We start from the raw sequence: 6,000 nt of genomic DNA on the forward strand, positions 1-6,000 counted from the left end.
ATCCTGCGCTTTTGCGGCCAGCTCCCAAAAAAGCGAGTTGACAAATGGAGCTCAGGGCCACTGCAATTCACAAACCTGCAGAGTTATCAATGATAACTCTCGTCCACAAATATATTGAGGGAAGGCAACGAAGAGGATTTGAAAGCAAGGCAGAATTGCAGGAAACAGATTTCAGGAGGTAGATTCGACTCGCCTTTAAAGCACATGAAAAGCGGCAAAACGTTGACAATGATGCCCTTGGCCAAAAAGGGCGTATGCGTTTTTTCCTGAATATATTCAGGAAAAAACGCATACGCCCTTTTTGGCCAACCAAGCAAGCCGGAAGTGCAAATCAGCACTACAAAGAAGTCTCGCTTGCCATCGGTCAAAAGGGCCACGCTGCAAAAAGAGTAAACACCAGAAATGCAGGACAGGCCATGGAGACATGGGAGACTTGCTAGGCTGAGGGGTGGGATGTCAATTGCCAACAGCCACTCTGGAGAAGTGTACGGTGTGTCCTGAAACATGTAATAAACACAGCTTACAGAGCATAGGGCACTTCCACTCATGGGCGTATAAATTGGGAAAACTACAAATCAACAAGACACAGGCACCCCAAAGTTTCGGGCTGCTCTGTGTACAAGAACCTCCACTTAGGTACACCTTAAACATGCCAGGAAAGAGAAAAATGGATAAAGAAGTTGTGGTACTTAGGCACAATGGAATATCACTCAGCCATGAAATCAATGTCATAAGGCTAGTAGCAGCATGATGAGTGCATTTAGGGACGAGGATTCTAAGTGAAATAAGTCACACAGAAAAAGACACTTATCCTAAGATATCACTTATAGAGGGCATGTCAAAATCGCTACACTTGAACTGAATTACAAAACAGAACAGAGTCACATATTTAGAAGACACACTATGGCTGCTTAACGGGAAAGGTGAGGTGGGGTGATGCATAAAACAAGGGTTTGAAATTAGCTCCCATACCGTTCCATAAGCCAAATATGTAACAGACAAGACCTCCTCCCTGCTCAGTGAACTGGACTCAACACCCCCTATTCACCGCACAAGAATATATCTGACTAGCAAGAATCTTAAAACCTATGTATTGATATCTCTCTGGAGTTGAATCAAGAGGGTGTAAAGCGGCATAAACACAGCAGGGAAAAGCAGCTCAACCCCATTATCAAAATAAATTACTTAAAATGAACGCCATAAAACAAAGACAGTGAAAGAGAGAGAAATTCTTACAAAATCCGTTCGGAGGCTCTGATGCAACCTGGATTGACCATATCTAGACCCACAGCTGGATGAGACATAAGGCTGGACACTCTTGGGGCTGAGAGGTTTGGTGAGGTTGGGTGAGGAAACGCAGACCCTTTAAAGTAATACCGCGGGGTACCCACCCCATGGGTCCCAAATCTCCAGGTTCAAGGGCATCTTCCTACATTGAAAACGTGCATGGGAAACCCAGAAGATGGTACAGCGTGTGATCGGGAAAGGTTTCTAAAACGCACCTCATTTCTCCTCTCCTTGTGCTCGGGTTCGCCATTGCAGCCGCTTTACTAACAATCTCCCTACTTGGAGAATCAGCACCTTGAAGCTCCTGTTTGTTTCGTACAGGTTGCAATTTGTCCTGAGGATGAACGGGAAGAGGGGGAACCAACGAGAGACTAGCTCTAGGTGTTGGGACAGGCACAGGTCACTCTATTTCCCCATCAGGAAGAAGAATGAAGCACAGGCTCAGCCTGCCCCCCGGAACCAGAATAGGGCCTGAAGCAATCCTGCGCTTTTGCGGCCAGCTCCCAAAAAAGCGAGTTGACAAATGGAGCTCAGGGCCACTGCAATTCACAAACCTGCAGAGTTATCAATGATAACTCTCGTCCACAAATATATTGAGGGAAGGCAACGAAGAGGATTTGAAAGCAAGGCAGAATTGCAGGAAACAGATTTCAGGAGGTAGATTCGACTCGCCTTTAAAGCACATGAAAAGCGGCAAAACGTTGACAATGATGCCCTTGGCCAAAAAGGGCGTATGCGTTTTTTCCTGAATATATTCAGGAAAAAACGCATACGCCCTTTTTGGCCAACCAAGCAAGCCGGAAGTGCAAATCAGCACTACAAAGAAGTCTCGCTTGCCATCGGTCAAAAGGGCCACGCTGCAAAAAGAGTAAACACCAGAAATGCAGGACAGGCCATGGAGACATGGGAGACTTGCTAGGCTGAGGGGTGGGATGTCAGTTGCCAACAGCCACTCTGGAGAAGTGTACGGTGTGTCCTGAAACATGTAATAAACACAGCTTACAGAGCATAGGGCACTTCCACTCATGGGCGTATAAATTGGGAAAACTAAAAATCAACAAGACACAGGCACCCCAAAGTTTCGGGCTGCTCTGTGTACAAGAACCTCCACTTAGGTACACCTTAAACATGCCAGGAAAGAGAAAAATGGATAAAGAAGTTGTGGTACTTAGGCACAATGGAATATCACTCAGCCATGAAATCAATGTCATAAGGCTAGTAGCAGCATGATGAGTGGATTTAGGGACGAGGATTCTAAGTGAAATAAGTCACACAGAAAAAGACACTTATCCTAAGATATCACTTATAGAGGGCATGTCAAAATCGCTACACTTGAACTGAATTACAAAACAGAACAGAGTCACATATTTAGAAGACACACTATGGCTGCTTAACGGGAAAGGTGAGGTGGGGTGATGCATAAAACAAGGGTTTGAAATTAGCTCCCATACCGTTCCATAAGCCAAATATGTAACAGACAAGACCTCCTCCCTGCTCAGTGAACTGGACTCAACACCCCCTATTCACCGCACAAGAATATATCTGACTAGCAAGAATCTTAAAACCTATGTATTGATATCTCTCTGGAGTTGAATCAAGAGGGTGTAAAGCGGCATAAACACAGCAGGGAAAAGCAGCTCAACCTCATTATCAAAATAAATTACTTAAAATGAACGCCATAAAACAAAGACAGTGAAAGAGAGAGAAATTCTTACAAAATCCGTTCGGAGGCTCTGATGCAACCTGGATTGACCATATCTAGACCCACAGCTGGATGAGACATAAGGCTGGACACTCTTGGGGCTGAGAGGTTTGGTGAGGTTGGGTGAGGAAACGCAGACCCTTTAAAGTAATACCGCGGGGTACCCACCCCATGGGTCCCAAATCTCCAGGTTCAAGGGCATCTTCCTACATTGAAAACGTGCATGGGAAACCCAGAAGATGGTACAGCGTGTGATCGGGAAAGGTTTCTAAAACGCACCTCATTTCTCCTCTCCTTGTACTCGGGTTCGCCATTGCAGCCGCTTTACTAACAATCTCCCTACTTGGAGAATCAGCACCTTGAAGCTCCTGTTTGTTTCGTACAGGTTGCAATTTGTCCTGAGGATGAACGGGAAGAGGGGGAACCAACGAGAGACTAGCTCTAGGTGTTGGGACAGGCACAGGTCACTCTATTTCCCCATCAGGAAGAAGAATGAAGCACAGGCTCAGCCTGCCCCCCGGAACCAGAATAGGGCCTGAAGCAATCCTGCGCTTTTGCGGCCAGCTCCCAAAAAAGCGAGTTGACAAATGGAGCTCAGGGCCACTGCAATTCACAAACCTGCAGAGTTATCAATGATAACTCTCGTCCACAAATATATTGAGGGAAGGCAACGAAGAGGATTTGAAAGCAAGGCAGAATTGCAGGAAACAGATTTCAGGAGGTAGATTCGACTCGCCTTTAAAGCACATGAAAAGCGGCAAAACGTTGACAATGATGCCCTTGGCCAAAAAGGGCGTATGCGTTTTTTCCTGAATATATTCAGGAAAAAACGCATACGCCCTTTTTGGCCAACCAAGCAAGCCGGAAGTGCAAATCAGCACTACAAAGAAGTCTCGCTTGCCATCGGTCAAAAGGGCCATGCTGCCAAAAGTGTAAACAACAGAAATTCAGGACAGGCCATGGAGACATGGGAGCCTTGCTACGCTGATGGGCAGGATGCCAATTGCCAACAGCCACTCTGGAGAAGTGTACGGTGTGTCCTGAAACATGTAATAAACACAGCTTACAGAGCATAGGGCACTTCCACTCATGGGCGTATAAATTGGGAAAACTACAAATCAACAAGACACAGGCACCCCAAAGTTTCGGGCTGCTCTGTGTACAAGAACCTCCACTTAGGTACACCTTAAACATGCCAGGAAAGAGAAAAATGGATAAAGAAGTTGTGGTACTTAGGCACAATGGAATATCACTCAGCCATGAAATCAATGTCATAAGGCTAGTAGCAGCATGATGAGTGGATTTAGGGACGAGGATTCTAAGTGAAATAAGTCACACAGAAAAAGACACTTATCCTAAGATATCACTTATAGAGGGCATGTCAAAATCGCTACACTTGAACTGAATTACAAAACAGAACAGAGTCACATATTTAGAAGACACACTATGGCTGCTTAACGGGAAAGGTGAGGTGGGGTGATGCATAAAACAAGGGTTTGAAATTAGCTCCCATACCGTTCCATAAGCCAAATATGTAACAGACAAGACCTCCTCCCTGCTCAGTGAACTGGACTCAACACCCCCTATTCACCGCACAAGAATATATCTGACTAGCAAGAATCTTAAAACCTATGTATTGATATCTCTCTGGAGTTGAATCAAGAGGGTGTAAAGCGGCATAAACACAGCAGGGAAAAGCAGCTCAACCCCATTATCAAAATAAATTACTTAAAATGAACGCCATAAAACAAAGACAGTGAAAGAGAGAGAAATTCTTACAAAATCCGTTCGGAGGCTCTGATGCAACCTGGATTGACCATATCTAGACCCACAGCTGGATGAGACATAAGGCTGGACACTCTTGGGGCTGAGAGGTTTGGTGAGGTTGGGTGAGGAAACGCAGACCCTTTAAAGTAATACCGCGGGGTACCCACCCCATGGGTCCCAAATCTCCAGGTTCAAGGGCATCTTCCTACATTGAAAACGTGCATGGGAAACCCAGAAGATGGTACAGCGTGTGATCGGGAAAGGTTTCTAAAACGCACCTCATTTCTCCTCTCCTTGTGCTCGGGTTCGCCATTGCAGCCGCTTTACTAACAATCTCCCTACTTGGAGAATCAGCACCTTGAAGCTCCTGTTTGTTTCGTACAGGTTGCAATTTGTCCTGAGGATGAACGGGAAGAGGGGGAACCAACGAGAGACTAGCTCTAGGTGTTGGGACAGGCACAGGTCACTCTATTTCCCCATCAGGAAGAAGAATGAAGCACAGGCTCAGCCTGCCCCCCGGAACCAGAATAGGGCCTGAAGCAATCCTGCGCTTTTGCGGCCAGCTCCCAAAAAAGCGAGTTGACAAATGGAGCTCAGGGCCACTGCAATTCACAAACCTGCAGAGTTATCAATGATAACTCTCGTCCACAAATATATTGAGGGAAGGCAACGAAGAGGATTTGAAAGCAAGGCAGAATTGCAGGAAACAGATTTCAGGAGGTAGATTCGACTCGCCTTTAAAGCACATGAAAAGCGGCAAAACGTTGACAATGATGCCCTTGGCCAAAAAGGGCGTATGCGTTTTTTCCTGAATATATTCAGGAAAAAACGCATACGCCCTTTTTGGCCAACCAAGCAAGCCGGAAGTGCAAATCAGCACTACAAAGAAGTCTCGCTTGCCATCGGTCAAAAGGGCCACGCTGCAAAAAGAGTAAACACCAGAAATGCAGGACAGGCCATGGAGACATGGGAGACTTGCTAGGCTGAGGGGTGGGATGTCAATTGCCAACAGCCACTCTGGAGAAGTGTACGGTGTGTCCTGAAACATGTAATAAACACAGCTTACAGAGCATAGGGCACTTCCACTCATGGGCGTATAAATTGGGAAAACTACAAATCAACAAGACACAGGCACCCCAAAGTTTCGGGCTGCTCTGTGTACAAGAACCTCCACTTAGGTACACCTTAAACATGCCAGGAAAGAGAAAAATGGATAAAGAAGTTGTGGTACTTAGGCACAATGG

Source organism: Eubalaena glacialis, chromosome 1 (assembly GCF_028564815.1).
Source record: "Eubalaena glacialis isolate mEubGla1 chromosome 1, mEubGla1.1.hap2.+ XY, whole genome shotgun sequence".
In the NCBI taxonomy this organism is placed as follows: Eukaryota; Metazoa; Chordata; class Mammalia; order Artiodactyla; family Balaenidae; genus Eubalaena; species Eubalaena glacialis.